Source organism: Cetorhinus maximus, chromosome 16 (genome assembly GCF_964194155.1).
Source record: "Cetorhinus maximus chromosome 16, sCetMax3.hap1.1, whole genome shotgun sequence".
Lineage (NCBI taxonomy): Eukaryota > Metazoa > Chordata > Chondrichthyes > Lamniformes > Cetorhinidae > Cetorhinus > Cetorhinus maximus.
Window position 1 is genome coordinate 7,127,974 of NC_135894.1, and position 20,499 is coordinate 7,148,472.

At 43.2% G+C, this 20,499-nt stretch overlaps 1 non-coding gene across 1 annotated transcript; it reads left to right on the forward strand.

The window, feature by feature from the left end:
- The first annotated feature begins 704 nt into the window (after positions 1–704).
- trnai-aau (transfer RNA isoleucine (anticodon AAU)) lies at positions 705–778 on the forward strand. Its single transcript has one exon. It is a non-coding gene; the product is annotated as a tRNA-Ile (tRNA).
- The last annotated feature ends 19,721 nt before the right edge of the window (positions 779–20,499 follow it).

A 20,499-nucleotide genomic window follows, 5' to 3' on the forward strand; every position in this document is an offset into this window, starting at 1 on the left:
GGCAGTTGGCCTGTTACTTACCGCTTTCCCAACTTGCTCTGATCGCCTCAAGTCATCGATTGAGAGCCAGGCGGAAATATATTTCAGTTCCCTGACATTGCAACTACCGCGAATGATAGCATCAAATGTAAATTTCAACAGGCACTCGGTAATTTCTCGTTGAAGCCCCCGCCGTGAGTTTGCCCGACTGTCAGCAACTTCCTTCCAATTCGCCATGAAATCCACACGCTTCAATTCCTACATCCTAGAGATACTGCAACATTTCCACACTATTTTTACTTCAGTGTTTGAAGTGCTTATATATTTTATATGATTTAGCATCGTTCCGAAGGCAATTGTGAATGAGCAACTTGCACTGGTCATGCTCGACATGCCCACACCCCATGAAATAAATAGAAAAGAGATTGCATAGATACCAGCCTATTGACGGGAGATTTTGCAGTTTAAGATTTGCTTTGAGCAGATTATTTTCATCATTGACAAGAAGGAGAAGGTATCTGTAGCTGAACAGCTTTGTGAAGATCGGATCATTCAGCAGCTCTGGGAGAAACATACACTCACAGCTCGCTGGTAACCTGAACTTTCAACTGGGCAAATCCGGGAGTTCCAGACTGTGCGCGATCAATCAGCGAGGAAGATTGCGGAATCCTCCACTCACTGCCCATTGAGTTTGAAAACCAGATACTAGGGGGACTTCACCAAGTGGCCGGTTAGCTCAGATGGTTAGAGCGTGGTGCTAATAACGCCAAGGTCGCGGGTTCGATCCCCGTACGGGCCAACGTATTTTATTCGAGTTAGAAGTAATTAAAGCCCGGACCCGGTTCAGTTGTTATTCCTCCGCTGTCACATGGAAAGAGCGTTTCGAAAAGTTCTTCTGCAGCGTTGCAGGCTGTGTTTTTTTTCCATCCATGCTCCTTCCTTCTGGAACATTTCTGCCTCTAGTTCTGACAAATCCGCCCTTCTTTTAACAATTCTGTGCTACAAATTTGTTGGCGACAAGACAACAAAGCTTTGCTACTGCACAACGGAACACTTGCAAACGACGCTCTGCTCAGCATCTCTTGGGCAAATATATCCTTACAGCTCCCTGGTAACCTGAAGCTTTTACTGGGCAAATACGAGAGTTCCAGCCTGTGCGGGATCAGTCAGGTAAGGAAGAATGCTGAATTCTCCACTCACTGCTAGACTGAATTTGAAAAGCAATTGATCAAACTAGGAAACGTGCTGCTTGGCGACCAGTTAGCTCCGAGATAAAGGCAAAATGCTGCGGATGCTGGAAATCTGAAACAGAAACAAAAAATGCTGGAAAAACCTCTTCAGAGTCATACGGACTCGAAATGTTAACTCTGTCTTTCCCTCCACAGATGTTGTCAGACCTGCTGAGTTTTTCCAGCACTTTCTGTTTTTGATCAGTTAGCTCCATTGGTTAGAGGATGATGCTAATAGCGTTAAAGCTCACGGGTTCGATCCCCATTGAACAATAGGACATGGGAGATGTGTGGTAATTCTGTCCCTATTCCAGTTCAGTTGCAGTCCTTCTACTGTTCCATGGTTCGAGGTTCAGTTGTAATTCCTATACTGTCACATCGGAATGGGATTTCGAATCGGACCGTGTTCTCCTGCCGCATCGCAGGTTGAGCCTTTTTCTCTTCCACACTTCTTGCCTTTGGAAAATTTCTGCCTCTTGTCCTGCAAATCTGTCCTTTTTCACACTTCTGTGCAATAAACCGGTCAGCATCATGGCAACAAATATTTTCTCCTGTACAGAGAAATACTTGCAGACGAGCAGTGACATCGCTGTTAACTGTGCCCATGCCTGCCGTTCGCTGCAATGCTGCAGGCAAATTACCTCGAGACAATTTTCAAGTGTCAGTGCAACCAATCGTACTAGCCTACCATAAAGTGATTGCATTGAAGCTATCAACAGCTCTCTACACGACAACAATAACTCGCTTCACAACAATTTCACGCAAATACTACATCTGTCAGCAAAGTCTATCCATTATCAAATTTCTCAACAGTCAGTCAGCTGCTGGCGAGGCCAAAAAAACATTTGCTGCTTCGAGATATCTTTTAAAAAAGCAGCACAATATACTCCTAATGTGTTGTTAATTATTCTCAAACATGACCGGAACGAAGTAAAATACTGAACCGCGCAAAGTCTACTTCATTGCTGAGCGACTTGTAAGCGACGGATAAACTAGGTCCCTGAGAAGACAATGTTTTCCCGTCTAACTTGTCGTAATTCCAATCTCTCTCAGACATTCTAGTGACGAAGACACCCAGCAGAGGGCAAACCGAACGCAAAATTACTGTGAGCTCTCCCCACGGTTTAGTAGCTTACCTGTATGACTGTTACTGGGATAGGTTTGTAAATCACCGAGGGCAGTCGGCCTGTTATTTGTTCTCCCATTTACAGGTTCCGCAACTTGCTCCAATCGCCTAAAGCCCTGATTGAGAGCCAGGTGGAAATATCTTTTAGTTTCCTGCACTTGCAACTTCCCCGGCTTTTACTACCAAATTTAAAATTCAACAGGCACTCGGTCATTTCTCGCTAAAGAACCGGTCATAATTCGTAAAAACTGTGATCGTTTTACTTCTCATTCGCAATTCAGTTCCAATTCCAAGCTTCACTTGCATCATCCTGAGGACAGGGCAACATCTCAAAACTAATTTTACTTCAATGTTTGAAGTGTTTTCACATTGTAAAGTTAGCAATCCTTCCCAAGGCAATTTCGGATGAGCAACTTATACTGGTCGTGGAGGCATATCCATATCTCATGATATAAATAGAAAAAGAGAGGTTGGATAAGATATCAGCCTGTTGAGGGCGAGAAGGTTTTCAGCTTGAGGTTTGCTTTCGGCGGAATATTTTGAACATTCAGAAGGGGAGCGTTGATGTTGCTGATCATCTTCGTGAAGATCGGGACAATGAGGCAGCTCTGGGGAAAACTCATTCCCTTCCAAATCCCTGGTAACCTGAAGCTTTCAATTTACAAAGACGATTGTTCCAATGGTCCAGCTGGTGCGCGGTCAGTCAGCAAGGACTGAGTGCCGATGGTCCTTGGGTCGTTCTTCGGTACCATTTCAGACACAGAATCCGATTGACCCCCGCCCCCCTGCTGCCTTGATACTGTCTCAAAGAAGTGTACAGGAAGGATATTGAGCGTATATTGTTTTCATGCTTTGAAAAAGTGTCTGCATGTATGACAGGAAAGAATCAAGGCGCATAACACTCAGTCGAAACACATCTGAACATTCCCTCTACTTACTGTGATATTTATCTGGCTCTCGCTATCACTGATCTCGTTTCCCTCTTTCTTACGGCGAACCTATTGACAATCATGATTCTCGCCAGGAGAAACTGCGGCCTTTACAAATTTATCTGTCTAAATGGTGTCTGGAAACAGCAGATCTACTGATCATGTTCTTCATATATTAGAATATCAAACTTTCAGCAAAGTCTTTACACATTCATTCCTCTCCAACACTGTCATTGTTATGGCAGCACCAAACTTTAAATTGAACTGGCACTCCGTCATTTCGCGCTGAAACACCCGTCATAAGTTGGCACTGAAGTGGCCGCCTTACTTCTCATTCGCAATTTAGCTCCATTTCCCATCTTCAATTGTCACTGTCATGGCCAGAATTTTAAAGCAAAGTATGTCACTGTGAAAACTGCTACAATGACCACAACAGCGGTCTCTGTGCTGATCTATTGGGAGAATTTGCCATCTCGATTTGTTCAGGAACACAAATGTTCATTTACCAGCAACTGAACAAACTGCAAAAACGGGTGATCAACAAACTGATCATTAACAATGTTCACTCGGGTTCCCGCCCTGGCGCGGATTTTGTTTCCATCGTCTTCCGGGGTAGCGGACTTTTCCCATGTTTTCAGGTGAAGTTCCAGGCAGCAGAATTTTGGATGAGCACAGGTATGTGTGGGGTGGAAGATGGGAGGCCGGCCAGGTGAACACTGGAATAGTCAAGCCGAGAGTAAACAAAGACATGGATGAGGGTTTCAGCAGCTGATGAGCTGAGGCAGGGTCGGGGTTGGCCGATGTTTAGGATGTTCAAGTACTGAGTGTTCATCTGATAACAGCCTGTCAGTCTGCCTAATATCATGTAGTTATATCAGAGACATTAGGGGTAAAATGGATACAGTGTCAGCCATTATTGTTCAATATTAGGATTGTTACTGTGTCTGTATCTCTGGAACATTATGTCGCTGCGGGACTTTTCACATTTCACTGCAATCAGAAGCTGAACAAAATGTCCCAGACTGTGGCCAAGGACTGAGACCCTTTAAAGCTGACATTTGCCCCTTTAGCTCGTCCAATTGGGATAATTCCCTGCAGGATATTTGCTGTTCATGAACCATTAATATCAATAATTCCTGTCACTGGGTTCACTGAGAGGGATGGAGAGTCAGTGAACAGACCGGAGTGTCACAGTTGTTCTGTTCCTGACTCTCCCCCTCCCGGTAGTTTAGTGAGGACTCGGTCTCCCAGGGAATGTGTTGTCTCCAATTCCGCCCGATTCCCGTCTTTTAACACTGAGTGAACTGACAGCTGTCAGTAACTCCAGTATCGGGATCCTAGTAAGTTCATTGTGGTTCAGTGTTTAGACAACACAATAACAAACAAGGTTCACAGAAAATATGATAACTCAGATTCAGGAGGGGATCAGACACGGGGGCAATCTGCGCTCTCTACCTTCTGATTCAGGTTCCTGAACGTTGCGGAAAAATAAATGATATTTGTTGCATTGTTGATGCTGTGGTCGGAGGGCCTATTAGATGAGGAGTTTTACTTCCCTGTGTCGTGCAAGGTTATCAGAAGATTGTAGGTTGGAGTCCTGCAGTTTGTCCTATGTTCTTTTGACGCAGATAAATTGCCGTGTACAGAAGTTCTCACACACTTTGTGTGTAGAATTCTTTTTTCTAATTCCCTCGGTAAAAACCCTGACTTTAACTCTTTGACGGTGGCACTGGGTCCGAGATTCCCAGTCAGCGGGAATAGTTTTGGGCTGATCTTACTTGTTCAAATTTACAAAAAAAATGCATCGAATGCCTCCTGCAGTCATGGGGAAGGATCTCGGTAAAGGGACAGTCAGTGCGTTAAATGTAGGGACTGAGCTGTGGTTTGGTGTCGGGAATTGAAGAGGGTTAGGAGGGAGTTCAAGAGACAAACAGATTTACAGAGGAAGAAAACTGAATGATTGGCGACGAGGAAGAAAGAGGAATATGAACGGTCATCACCATCTTTCAAATTTCATTCAATGAAAGATCAAAAGAAAAAATAATCTCTGTGCCAAGGAGCTGCTGATAGTGCAGAGACCAGAAAATAGAGCTGGAATTGGGAGAATCATCGTGTTCACTGAGGGAGAGGCGATGGGATAAGAACAGAAAAGTTGCGAGGGGGCGGGGATGGAAGGTAGGATACTGAAATGCTGCCGTCTAAAAGCAATGGAAATAAAGGGAAAAATACGTTTAATAAATTAATAAAATGGTGGCAGATGTTATAATGTAAGTTACTCTATCATGTTACACTCACTGTTTACAAGATACTCGTTGACTGTCAGATTATTAATGAATTCTGCCTCGTTAGTCATTACTAAACCGAGTGTGGCCGGCTCCTCTCGGTTTTAAAATACCTTCTTTCAGCAAACTGTCCTGGGTTCAAGCTGCCAATTCACTGATTTCACTGAAATTCCGATTCAGCCAAGTTTTAGTGAAAGAGCCAGAGTCGGGTGTTCGGACACATAGGGAACTGTAGGCTGACTATTGGTGTGAAGGGCCGTTCCTCTCAAGAAACTTTCATATTCCAGGATCTCTAAAAACGACCGCTGCTCCTGAATTTCTGAGACGAAATCTGCACTCTCTCCTGTATATAAAACAATGCCCAATTCGTGTGTTTCCTCTTATGAAGGACAACACCTCCTCCCCGTCGTGGAATTGAACCCCGGTCTCCCGCGTGACAGGTGGGGATACTAAGCACTATACTAACGAGGAACTGCTGAACTTTGGCACAGAGTAGAAAAACCTGGGGTTAACTTCACTCAGTAACAAATGAAAATGCTGAAGTGGCAAAATGTGGGACTGGAGGGGGCTTCCAACAGTTGTTTCCGAGACTTCTGATTGAAGTCGCTGTTGTTCAATTGCTGTCAGGAACTTATGATGCTTAATAACCCACAAATTGATAGATTTGTTGAATGAAAGAAATTAAATTGTCCTCCGATCAGCACATTCATATCGTGAAACATTCCTCTTTTGTGTAGTGTCTTGGTTTATCAATGGGAAAATCTGACCGCCAGTGAGATCCGCGGATGTAATACTCACACCAAACTTCCAGGGAAGTTGTCAATATGGGGAATTGTCAGTGAATACGCGGCACACGCCTATGCTCAATAATGCGCACGACTGAGGAAAAAATGTATATTCTGTACCTGCAGTGAAAGGCTAGGAGAGTTCAGAGACAATGAAAATGTCATCAATTCAGGTTTTCTGTTTTGTGGCAAATCCTGGCAAAATAACACTCCTTCTGACCCCATTTTGGGACTTTTAATAATGATAGGGATTTATTTTTCCTCTTGAAACATTTCCCGACCAGGAACCCAATGAGGGGGAAAAAAAACAAATGTTAAAATGAAAGGTGAATATATTTATGTTCACCCTGCAGTGATGGGGGAATCCCCCCCGCCCCCTGTCATTATTGTGTCAGGCCTCCTGCTGGGCCGCCGTCTTGCATTTGTGCAGCAGCTGTTTATTATTCGGTTCAGCTCTGTCTCTCCCGTCACTGGCTTTCCATCCTGTCGATGGTGCTGTCTCATGAACTCCGAGAAGGTAACGCATTCGCTTATTAAAATCACAAGACAGAGGCTCTTTGAGTGAAACATTTGGACCCAGGCCGAGTGTTTAGTTCATCACCCAGCAGCTCCTGGGAATTACATGCAATGCGTTCATTTGCTTTATAAATGCCTGGTTACTGGTTGATATATGCACTCATCCTTGACTGTCTCAATGACCTTCAAGGGTAAAGGCTTCCTCCCGTCTGCTGTAGAAGCTGCGCCCCTGCAGCTTGAGTTGTGCAGGACATCACTAGTGAAGATTGCATGTACCAGGCGGCTTATAACCAGGTTTCTCTTTTCTAAATTTTTTAGAGTCTCCAATTTTTCCGGTGCTACAAAACACATTTGACGATGTTGCAGTTCCACCTTCTCGTGCCCAGGGTTCTGAAAGTTAGGGAATTAATTTGAGACCCTGATAGTCCGATGGCTGCAAATGTGTGTTGCTGCTAAAACATGATGGGATGTGAAAACTAGACAATGTGCTTTAATTTCCTGAGTGAATTGTACTTGCGTCAAATCTCCTTTCCCGCTCCCATTCCTCAATCCTGCCTCCAGCAGGTATCCTTTGTGTGAAAATGGATTCTTGAGGGCCCTGTAACTTTGTAATTTCGGCATTCATGTGTGGTTGATTGGCAGTTACCCTCTGAGGTCTGCATAATGGTAGGAATAACTGCTGGTCTGTTTGTAAAATATTTTAAAAAATGTTTCAATGATGGACATTGAACCATCGTAAAGAGCGAGTCAAAGCGTGATCTCTGTGATTTCTCATTTAAATTCCCAACCTGGTGACAAGAATCACTCATTGGCATCGATCAACCTCAAAGCTTCGAGGCGTAACTAGGCAGGTCAGTATATGTCTTACAGAGCGGTAGAACAAGGACTTTCTTCATTCTTTCAAATGTAACATCCCTAACAAGGCCGGCATCCCCATCCCTTGCGAATGGTTAAGAGTCAATCACATTTCTGCAGGCCAGACTGGGTCAGGACAGCAGATTTCCATCCCTAAAGGACATTTATGAACCTGATGGTTTTTTTTACAACAGCTGATGATAGTCTAATGTGAGTTAGCATTATTTAAATTAGTTTTATATCCCAGAATTTCTTAAATGATTGTAAATTCGATCAGTTGCCGTAGTTGGATTTGAACCTGCGTCCCCAGAGTATTAACCTCCCTGGATTATTAATCCTGTTACATGAACAGAGAAAAAGGCCAGTAAATTAATGTAGGCCCCAGTCTCTCTGATCCACTGCTTGTGAGCATATTCGCGGGAAAGTCGAGGGTGAGAACATGATGTGAACTCTCAGTTTGACCTAAGTTCACATAATGGAGGGAGGGTTCCACAAACACTCACCCAGTTTCCATCTTCAGACCTGCTGTCAATTGGCACTGTCCATGCCCTCCAAGGGACCAAAAATGCCCCGCATGAGATGTAGCTTTCCAGGATTCATAGCTTCAATGTAAAGAGGAAACTCGCAGATTACATTATCTTGCTCCCCAGACAAATCCAAGGGCTATAATTTCAGAAGCCGTGGAGGGGGCCGGGGAACGGGGGTGGGGTGGGGGGGATGATCCACGTGAATTTCACTACATTCAATATCAGGATCTCTATTCACACAAATCTGTTTTCAGGTGTCTCAAACAATTCATCATAATGTGCAGGGACCCGGCAATCACACACTGTAGAAGAAGCTGCTGATTTGTGGGGGGCAGCATGGGACAGAGAATTCTTACCCAGCTTGTCACACAGAGGACATGCTCGTACCTTGGCCCAGCTGTTCAAATGAGCCCGAGGTCTGTCGTTCTCTACACACAGGATAGCATTCTCCTGTCTCACGGCTTCCATTTCAGCCTGTCACACTCGCTGTCTCACCACTGGAATGTCTGGATCTGGGTAAAGTGGTGTTCGATCTGCGATGCTCGACTGCGCATGTGCATTACACACTAATGTAAATTCAGCTGTTACCAAGTGAAGTCCAGCAGAATGTGGCGGTGAATACAGCTGGTGAGGGGCTCTGTGTCTTATTGGCCTGATGTGGCTGTTTTCATTCTGACTTGGGGTTAAACGTTGAGTCTCAGCCTCCTGCTGCCTTTCCTCCTTCCCTCTGGCTGCCTCACTCGGCTCCTTTCCGCTGTCACTGTACAGAGTGTCGGTTTTAATTAATGCTGAGCACTGCTCGGTGCCACTGGTGGAGGATGATACGGTCCTGGTAGGAGATGGTTCCTCCTCCCCTCATCCTCCAGCTTGGCCATTATCCCTGCAAACAGGAATTCACCAAGGCTCCTTAGCCAGCTCCTTTCCAACAAACCACCACGACCATCTAAGAGGACAGTGCAGCAGCGACATTAGAACACCAGCAGCTGAAAGTTTCCCTCCAAGTCACTCACCATCCTGACTTAGAAATATAACACCGTTCCTTCGCTGTCACTGGGTCAAAATCCTGGAACTCCCTTCCTAAAAGTACTGTTGGTGTACCTACATCACAAGGACTGCTGCGATTCAATAAGGCAGCTCACCACCACCTTCTCAAGGGCAATTAAAGATGGGCAATTAATGCTGGCCTACCCAGCCAAGCCCACATCCCGTAACTGAATAAATTTAATTATTGCTAATCAAGTCCTGGAGTGGTACTTCGAGCCAGGGTTCCCGGCTGAGTCCACAAGACCTCACATCTACTATTTTAGAGGTGCTATATAAACGCGACTTGATGTAGTTATTAATAACACTATGACTGATGGAAATGCACTGGTGAAGTGGGGGATTTGAAAATGTAGGAGCTCTAAGCAAATGAGTTTGTCATATCATCCCTTAATCTACTCTAACCTTCTCTCCCCTTGTATTAATCATTTGATTCCGCAAATATTATTAAACCTATGCTTTGTAGTTAAAACTTTTAGTTCCTGGAAGTATTTTATTTCCAACCATGTGGCGTTTTGAATCGTTGGTCTTTAGCATAGCTGGAATTCAATTGTGCCACAGTTTAATAATTGAATTCAAGCCTATTAAAGCATGACATACAGGAAACGTTCCTTACTTCTGACTGGGGCTTGGAGGGAGGGCGTAAGGCTGTGGGGTGTGGTGGGGCTACCGGTATGTAACGGGACCACTGCATTTTCAAGATTGAGATCAATAACCTAGACATGGGTGTGCAGGGCATAATTTCAAAATTTGAGGATGGTGCAAGACTAGAAATATTGTGAACTGTGAGGCGGATAATAATATACTTCAAGAGGGTATAGGTAGGTCTGTGGAATGGGAAGACACAAGGCAGGTGAAATTTAATGTACAGAAGTGTGAAGTGATACAATGTGGTCAGGTGAACGAGGAGGGGTGACATAAAATGATGGCTCTAATTCTGATTGGATGCATGAGCAGAGGGACGTGGGTGTACAGGTGCATAAATCAGTGAAGGTGGCAGGGCAGTTTTAGAAAGCAGTCCTTCGTCCTGAACACTCGGCTTTATAAATCAGGGCAAACAGAACGAAAGGAACTAAGTAATTAACCTTCATAAAATTATGGTTCAACTTAAACGAAGGTTTTAGAAAGGGTTCAGAAAAGATTTACGAGAATGATTCCAAGGATGGGAGACTTCAGTTATGTGGATAAATGGGCGAAACTGGGGCTGTTCTTCTTCGAGAAGAGAAAGTTGAGAGGAGATTGGTTAGACGATTCGGGTGGAGAAATTATGGTCATGTCTTAAATTGTGTGGAGATATAAAGCAAATTATTCCCTATAGTATAAAGAACCTGAAAACGTTAACTCTGCTGTCTCTGTTCACAGAAGCTGTCAGGCCCGCGGAGTATTTCCAGCATCCTCTGGTTCTATTACAAATATCTGTAAGGACAGCTGCGGCCAGTCTTTTTCTGTGTGGTTCAGAGAGAGGGAAGATTCACCCGCCCCCCATCCCCCTCCCATTTCTTCGTCGCTTTACAGAACAAACCCTGGTAGGAGTGAAATACCAGTCATCTTTCGTTTCTGTGGAAGTTTTGCGGGCAATGATAATTGTGCAATACGAGTTCACCGTTTACGAGCTCGATGCTTCACTGCAGGGTTGACAATAAAAATTATATTGACGCAGAAATTGTTACAGGCGTCACCTCCGATGCTCTAAATCCAGTAACAACTTCTGCAAACGCAAGTTAAATTCGGATGACACTCGCCACTCACAATGGCTTTGGTTTATGGCAGGTAGAATGAAGAAACATCATTTAAATGAAAGAACTAGTGACCGCTCGCTTCTTAAACATAAGGTGTCTTTCCACCTGGTTGCGAGATAAAGAGAGCAGAGTCCTTGAATTAACAGCTGTCAAATGCCAAAAGTGGCTGCTTTACAACAAATTTACCACATTTTAAGTGATTAGTCATGATTGAGACACAAGTGGGTTTTGTGCTCCTGCCCGCTATATCTTCGATAACATTGATTGCTATTGGCAGAAAGGTGCATTTTCCCCTTGCATCTGCATTCAAGTGTAACAACCACATTTAGCTCCCCTCTTGAAAGCGACCATTGTCCTTCGTAAGGCAATTGTACTTAGGTGAATTATTACTGTTTTGTTCGCTGTCAACTGGGGAGATACATAATCGATCCATCGCCAATTGGAAGCAGTAATATTCTCCATAGCTTGACTTTTCAATTTGTGACTCCGCTTTGTGTTCAGTTATAAGGTGTAAACGTCAATATAAACTGTGTATATTCAAGGATAAAATGGTTCCTGCTGCATTAAGTTTGAGCGAGGAATAGATTTATCTGCCCTATTAGCATTTTTTTCAGTGATATGTCATGACACCCTTTCATTCTCCAAGCGCAGTTACAACCTAAAAGTATCTTTTCATTTTCCTTATTTCTTTTTGTTTATGCCCAAGGGTACTTGTGCCATGATTCTTGGCCAAAGCATTATAAATGCTCCTAAAGTGAAATAGAGGATTGTAAGCAACATCATTTTCATATAATAGGGGCTTTCCCAATTTTACCCAGAGTGCTGATTAAAATATTAACTCCGGCAATGGAGAACATTACCTTATAATCAGGCGACCGGATTTCGGAGAGAAATAAAACAAAACAAGAAAAAATAATCCTTGGAGGCACTGGATCAGCCCCAGCAATGTGTCAGGGATGTTATCACGAATTACTTTGAGTACAGGCCTCCGCAGTAACATTATAGTGTTACAGCTAGAAATGTTAGAATGATTCTCTGCACGGACACAACTATTATTGCTCGTGTAGGGGCTTCCCCAGTGAAGCTGCGATACTCGATATCTGAAATTTAAAGGTCAATGCTGACCATTGCCTGAAAAATAAACTCTGATTCACGCTACGCTGATGCTACAAGATCTCCTGAGTATTCCCAGCATTTTCTGTTTGTATTTCAGGACAAAAAAATTTGGAGCAGGGCATACAAATGTTTGATTGGAGTTTTCCTGAATAACGATAGGTTAAAATCAGCACCGATAATTTTCTAAATTTTTCTACTATTATTGTTATAGTAGGTAATGTCTAGTACTGTTGACTGACAGCAAAAGCATAAATACACGGACATATCCAGTATTGTTAACGTTCGAGCAATATCATCGCCAGTCATAATAACGCCGAGTCATCACGAGGTATCCACACAGAATAAAATAGGTTTAAGTTGTACATTACAGTCTATAACAGGTTTACATTCTGCAATGGCTGAGTCCAGATCGCACCAGAATAATATGAAGCTCCAAGAGACCAACAGTCTTCAGGACGGACGTCCCTTTCAACATTCAAAGGTGGCATGCGCAGAACACATCACCTCTGGGGTTACTTTCCGATCATTAATTTTAATTGACGAAGTTTCTGGAACTGAGCTGGTCAATCTTCCCATTGGCGGACCGGGGTCTCTGACGAGGTAAATTAGCCGCTTGTTTGTTAAGTGACTATAACTAACACGAATTATTAAATGAGCTGATTTCATCAGTCGAACTGGGGTTGGCCTATAAAGGGGGAAACAATTACGGTTCTTAAATACAATCAGAAAACTGAGTGAAATCTCGCATCCTTCTAAAAAAATATGACCCGGCCAACGATTCTAAAGTAACAGATGTTTACTATCCAATTCTCGCAGTCTTTGGTATTCCCGGTAAGTCAGTGTTGTCTAACAGCTGTTTGATTTCACTGTTAGTGATTATGTAGCTGATTGAAGGAATGTCTCACTGCCGAGTCATTTCACTGCCAGGATAAATGGCTGAATATCAGCGGGAACCCTAGCCGTTCACAGGGCCCGTGATCCGCGGTAATGCTCAGCAGACCCTCACAGTGAAGGAGAATTAGGCCAATTTCCCGACCCCACATAACTAAAGCATGTGTTGCTTAGTGTCAATGGCCATCATCTCATATGTAAAGGTGCCCATTCTCTACATTACATTGATAATTCCTAGTACTTCAGACCCTCCGCCCAGCAGTCGGCGGGAAGTTATTTTGAGGAATACGAAGCTATTCCTCATTCCTCCCTTTCAACGAATCTTTCCGGATCCACTGCCTCCCGTTCAGTTCCTGAGCGGATCCTTCAGACCGCTTATAAAGAGGCAAAGGCCAACGTTTTGAATTACATTGGATAGTTTATCTTCAGCTGAAGGTTTTATTTGAATTTATTGCGTCCTGTAATGGATTGTAAATTATATTGAATGCCGCTGGCATCGGATACTCTTCCCGAGATTCTCATCTCCAAATAATCAGAAAGAACCGACTGTACAATTATTTTTAGTGTAACATGGAGCCAGATTGGCAATTTATCAAATTCACTCGGTGTATCACATGGTAACCGCCCGATGACAGGAAGGTTGTTTGAATGGAAATATGTATATTATTTGACTGTTGAAATTCAAGAAGATATAAGAATATCCCACTTTCCCTTTACGAAAGTTATATCGGTAACTGGAATGCCTCTGCAAGGTGCTGACAGTTGCGCTGGACAGTTCTATGCAGCCTCAATCTAGCGACAGGGACAATGGTCAATGAAAGGGAATCGGGCGATATGTATGCCGGACGGCTGATCCGATTTAGCCAGTTTTACACTGTTGTCCGAAGTCACCATTGGCCCCAGTTGAGGCATCAATGCATTAGGGTCGGTGCTAGTGGGAGGAGTTTGGAGCTACTCTCCGTTATATTTTCCAGGCTGAATTCGAGTGACCCTTCTCTCAGCATCATGAAAATCTCAGACTGAAATTTAGCGGGAGGACGGCAGAGACCCAGTCCCGATACAGTGTTTCTGTACACTGAGGATCAATTCCCTGAAAGAACCGGACTTCCCAAAGGACCCCGATGGAAGAAGACAATGGACAAAAATTAACTTTTTAAAACATTTATTGTAAAAAATCAAACCAAAGTCAAAAAGTATATAATTAGCTTCTAATTGTATTCAGTAGAAAGTATTGATTATTGTTAAAGTAACTGATACAACAATGATAAGTCTCACGGATATCTCAGTTAGCCCACAGCACACATATGGCACTGTGTTCATTCCTAATGTCTCTCACAACTCCATCTTGCTCCAGCAGTGCTCAACCACTGTTCTTAACGTAAGGTCTGATTCTCAAGTGGCCTCCAACAACCACTTGAATCCACTCCAGCTCCACGGATATGATTATCAGCAGCAAGCCTACTTCTGTGTGGCCTGTTTCACTGGGGTCACAACAGTCCTGATAGCGGAGTTTTCCCAGAGGCACTGTCACTCACCATTCAATAGCGCTCTCGTGTACAGTATCATTAGCTCTGTGGCTCATAGCTTTTCTCAGGTTTAGTATTTTAAGATTGCTCCCATACACAACTTCAGCGAGAACCACTGAGCCTTGGCGGCTTCTGCTGAAAAGGAATTGAACTTTTTAGACGCCTGCTTGTTCTGACCACATGGTGAAACCCGATCTCCCAAACTGTTTACACTTCCCAACCAGTTTCCATTCCCTTACCAATTACATGCGCACATTCATTTCTCAGAATTCCGGTGTCCAACGAAGAGATCCCTCCCCCATAAATCTGGTTCCGGTCTCTGTTTCAGCGAGGGGCCAGTCTCAAAAATACTGCCCTTGAAACTATTTAATCACAATAGAGTGCATATTCGTTTATTTATTTTCGGAGTTTCATCAACACTGGCCAATGTTATAAATTGGACACATGTATATAACGCTGGGTAGAAATGCACAGTAACATTTCCAATAATATTCTGTGGAAGGTATCTGAGTGTCCATGTTACCTACTTTCTCTCCCTTTTTCCCACAGCGAACCTTATGACAATCGTGATTCTCTCCAAAGGAAATTGCGGCCTTTCAAAATGTATTTCTTTCTATATGGTGTCCATGGCAATAGCCGATTTACTGGTCATGCTCAACAATGTTCTCGTGCATAAAATCCTGAGTAAACGTTTTCCACATATAATCCTGTCCTTTCCACCCAATTGCAAGTTCATAATGTACTCAATTAATACCAACCTGTATTTATCGGTGTGGTTTACAGTCTCCTTCACACTTGACCGGTTTGTGTCTATATGTAGCCACAAGTTTAAGACAAGATATTGCACAGTGAGAACTGCGGCTACAGTTCTAACAACAATCTGTGTCATCTCACTTTTACAGAACATTCCAAACTGGTTTGCATTTGAACATCTGCGAACAATTAACAATTCTCACTGGGGCTTCCAGCCCAGCCTAAATTTTTATACATCTCCTATTGGTGTAATATTTATTTGGCTACAAAGCATTTTATTGACATGGATTCCTTTCTCTTTGAAATTACTGTTTAATTGTTTGACAGTCAGACGGATTTTAATAGCCAGTCGAGCCCGTAAGGAGCTCCGGGGTCACAGCAGCGAGAATCATAATGATCCGGAAATACAGAACCGAAGGAAATCAATTATATTACTGTTCACTGTATCGGCTACTTTTATACTGTTGTGGCTGACAGCAGTCGTTCGTACGTTAGTCAGTAGTATGCTCATTCATGTACGACCCGATTATGCAGCTCCTGCATACATCGCTACTGAAACCGGATACATGCTCATGTATTTGAGTTCCTGCACAAACACTTTTATTTATGCAGCTACACAAACTAAATTCAGGGAAGAGATGAAGAAAATACTGAAATCTCCATGGATAATAATTTTGTTAATGTTAAAAAAAATGCAAAACGAAACCAACTGTTCCTGTTCTAACTATAGTTAACTTGTAGACTATGTTCCAGTTTTGAATGGTGGCCTTTCTGTTGCGACGACAATGTATTGTGTTTTTTAAGGCATCAGAAATCATTATTCCACATTGTTCCATGTGTTTTATGTCTGCTGATATTCCACGGGGATTATAATTGCTTCTTGTTATAGCGGCGCACTTGTAAGTCAGGGGCCATAGAGAACAGTTATTAACATGTTTCAGCATTGGAGTAAAACCTCTCTGTGTTGGCCTTAACTCCCCTACACGGCAGGAACTGCATGAGAAGCGCCAGTTTAATAAGCAGCTAAGGTCCCAAAAGCAGCAGTGAATTGAAGTTGTTGTTGCGCATCCCAAACATTGCGAACGCCCTGACACGTGGACACGCTCTGAAATGGCCCCGGAAGTTTAAATTCCTGATTGCCTGATTTGCGCTCTCCTGGACCCGCTGTTATTGTCTCTCCCACACTGAGCTCAGTGTCAGAGATTTGGGTGTCAGATACACGGGACTTGCCTGCATACTCACACTGCGAATGTTACGCTGGTTAAAACTTGATCTATCTCAGGGATTAACCAACAGAACTGAACGAAACACCAAACTCAACTCTCCAATTCACCACCACCTCCCCCCAACCATGCCGACCCGATCCGACTGCCCACGAGACGCAATGGTCCACCGATCCAACTTCCACCCGAATGATTGCCCAGCCCAGTTGACTACCCTATCTCCACCCGGACTAATCCTTCCAACTCAGCTATTTCCCTCCCAACCAGCCCCCAGCCACTCTCACCTCTCCTCAGGACCTGACTGCTGTTCCCCGGACTGACTACCTGCCAACACGGCTGCTCTCCTCGACCCAGCTACTCAGCCAACCTGACTACCCACCCGGCTCAATGGCCCACCTGATCCAAAGCGACTACTGCCGATTGGGCGTGATTAACGTGATTACCCACCTATGAAACCCAACTCCAGTTCTCTAGGCAAAGGGATTGCTTATTCTCTCAGTCCTAAATTCCTTACATTCTCTAATATGTGGACGTTTGTCCTCAACCATACATAAATTCAAAATCCAGTGAATCTCAACAAAGTGCAGTTAAACCAGTTAATTAACATGTTTCAGTGAGAGATGCCTGTGTCCTTCCATCTACTGACGGGAGAAGAATGGATTTTACAGGTGGGAGCTGCCCAAATGACAGGGTCTGTGCAGGAGAGATTCCAGTCAAAGACCTGCAGGCCCATTCCTTGGACTGGATAGGCAGAAAATATAGGAATGCCTTCTAATAAATGACGCAGACTGGAAGACCTTCTCGATTATAATTGATAAGATTGTCATGAAGTTTCTCCACATTGTATCCTCTTGTTTTCTCTTTATATTGTAGTAGCTGCTATCTTTAGCCATTATATACTAAGTAGCGAAGAATTTGTCAATTTGCAACAACACGAGGCTATCAGGCCAGCACTGACCCTGCAGTAAGCATCAGTTTCAGGATGAAGTTTTATGGAAGTTATTTAAAGATATGTTATTGCACACTGATTAATAAACTTCGAAAACGTTTACTCGTTTGATACGGTCTAGAAATATAATCATTTGTCATAAATCATCCTCTCAATTGGCAGCAATGATAAAGTTGAATAGCAAGCTTTCTAAATAAACAATTGTTAGAATTTCAATTATGTTGACCTAGATTGAATTTATCTATTAGACAACAAGTTAAGGGCCTAATACTTTTGGCCGATTGGTAAAAAAATCTTGTTCAGTAGGGGAAATTATCAACATTGAACAAGAATAAGCAAATTATATTCTCACGATATGAAATTGAAATTTAACAATTACAGAATTGTGTAAAGCAAACTTAAATGGAATTGTTATATAGAGGGAGTGAGAACAACGTGTAAAAATGTAGTCGTAGTATTTCAGTTAGTGAAAAATGCAAGATTTGTATCTGCCCACGGTTCGCACCCGCCGCCCTGCAACCCGCCTCCGCCGCCAAATAAAATCATTACCTGCCGCTGCAATTTCTGCCTTTAAATGTATTTTAAATAAAATTGCACGGAGTGCGTTCTCAATAAGAGAAACATTCATTCCAATGCTGTCGAACCTGATTAAAGCATTTATGCTTCAATAGCGATATAATTATACTGGTTTTGAATAGCCTGTCATTAACAGCTTACTTTGAGCGTCACTCTGCCATGTTCTCATTCATGTTGAGATCCTTCAAAAGTCGAACTTCACATTGGAACCCAGTGCGACAACACTGAATAGGTGCTTGTCAAAGTCACAGATCACACGCATGCAGGATATGAGCGTCTGACCACGTATCACCCCGATCGCATCGATTACGCAATGTCGCGCAGCTCCGCCTTTTTTGCTGCTAACCTCACCCGCCAAGTTGATCTCCAGACTTGGCTTATGCATTGTTACTCTGCCGCCTTCCACCGTCCACTATCCAGAAAAGCAATATCAGAGAAAGCCCTGATGGCCAGAATGCAACTGGCACTGAGCCCCATTCACACAACACTAGCGCTCGCTGAACATGTACTCTGGTATGGGCAACCCCTCTATTTAAAAATGTTCATTCTCGTATCAATCCCATTCTTACCCTTGTCTCTACCATCGTCTGCGATCTCCGTCTCTACAACCTTCCGAAAATTATGTATTCCTCATGTTCCGTCGTTTTGCTCATCTCCTAATTCCTTCACAGGACAATTGTTGGATTTTCTTTCAGATCTCTATGATGTAATCTCGGGAATCTTCTCCCAAAATCTATTTCTCCCCCTTTAAAGTCGTCATTAAAACTAACATCTGGCTCCTTTTCCTAGTGCTTTAAATATCTGTCTCAGTCTCCTTATTTATCCAAATACAATATTTTTAAGCCCAACGACGCTATTTTATCAAGCTAACACCGTGATATCAATGAAAGTTGTTATTTGCTAAAATGAACTATCCATTCTAGCCAGTCCGTCCCCAACACATGCCTGAATGGTCCTACCAATTTAACGTGGATGGAGCATAAATTACTGAATATTATTGAGTGTTGGTTCCATTAGTGACACTGAACCTCTGATCATCACAGTTTACGGTTTCAGCACAGGAATAGGTTCTAAGCCCGGTTCACAGGGTATTCACTGGTAACCAGCACTGGGGCAGAGAGTGTTATAGCGCAGTGACTGTTCTCAACTACTAGGCCATCAATTGCTCCCTACAGGGTTAACCATGTCAGACCAGTTTCAGCTTATGCTGGAGAGGTAACCGAAAGTGGCAACTGCGAAATGCTTTATGACAACGACAAGAAAAAACGTCGAAGCGATTATCATTCCCGGACCCCGCCATTACCATTGAGACACACTCAAGAGATCGCGGCAAGTTAGCACAACGGTTCCCGCTTGCTTCATAGATGATTTTGATCCAATCGTGGTTCCTTATAATCGCACGTGATTTGCTTCTTCCCGCGTTGAAAATGCCCGCTTCTTTTCCGGATTAATTTAAAGCCACACGTTGCAGAAACAGACAGAGGCACTGCTGAGATTCACAATTGGGATCTTCATTTTAATAGACAGGCGCTTTCACTAAATAGGCCGCGGTGACAACCTGCAAGCAAGCATCGAAATACAAAGCTTTGAATTGTAGATCACTATATTGCTGCAGTATGATCTTAAGAAAGAGAGGGGAAGTTGTATTAACTCATTTTAACAATCAAGCATCCAGGTAATATCAAGAGAATGCTGGAAATACTCAGCAGGTCAGTCAACATCGGTGACGAGAGCAGGAGATGTAACCTTTTAGATCGCTGGCCAATCGAATAAAGTGCTTTGTTGTAAAGTAAGTCAGATACCGAATCAGAGGGAGTGTCCAAAATAACCTTCACCTCAGCCCTATCCAATCCCGACAGATTGACCTTCATTCAGATGGACATGACGGGGATCAATAAAATAATCATGTGATGCTTGTTATTTGCTTCTTGCTAGGAGACGCTTTCTGACGCCTGGTTTTCATTGTATGTCTTCACGCTCTACACTTCCTCCTGACAGGAGAAACAACACACTGCCAAATTTATGGAGGTGTCACTTCAGTCCCTCAGGAAACATGAGGAACAGATTCAGCCAGACTGGGCAGAACCACCTGATGCTTTATTAGTAAACAAAAAATAATCACCTTGAACATCTTCTCTGTTGTGCATTCGACTTTCCTTAAAAAATACCTTCTCGATTTTTCAATTTCAATGTCAACTTCTTATAACAGTCAAACGTCAATGCATACATCACTTCCTCAACGGCCAACTTCAATTGCTTGGCGTAATTGGGTGCTGCCAGATCTGGCGTCGCATTTAATACAGTTTTCAAACTATCAAATGGCTTCTGAAACTCCAGTGTCCATTGCAAATTCTCATTATTTTTTACTACTTCAGTTAGTGAAGCAAGCACACGGCTTAAATGTGGTACAAACTTCCAATAACACCAGCTCATGCCCGAAAATCTCAAAACTTCCCA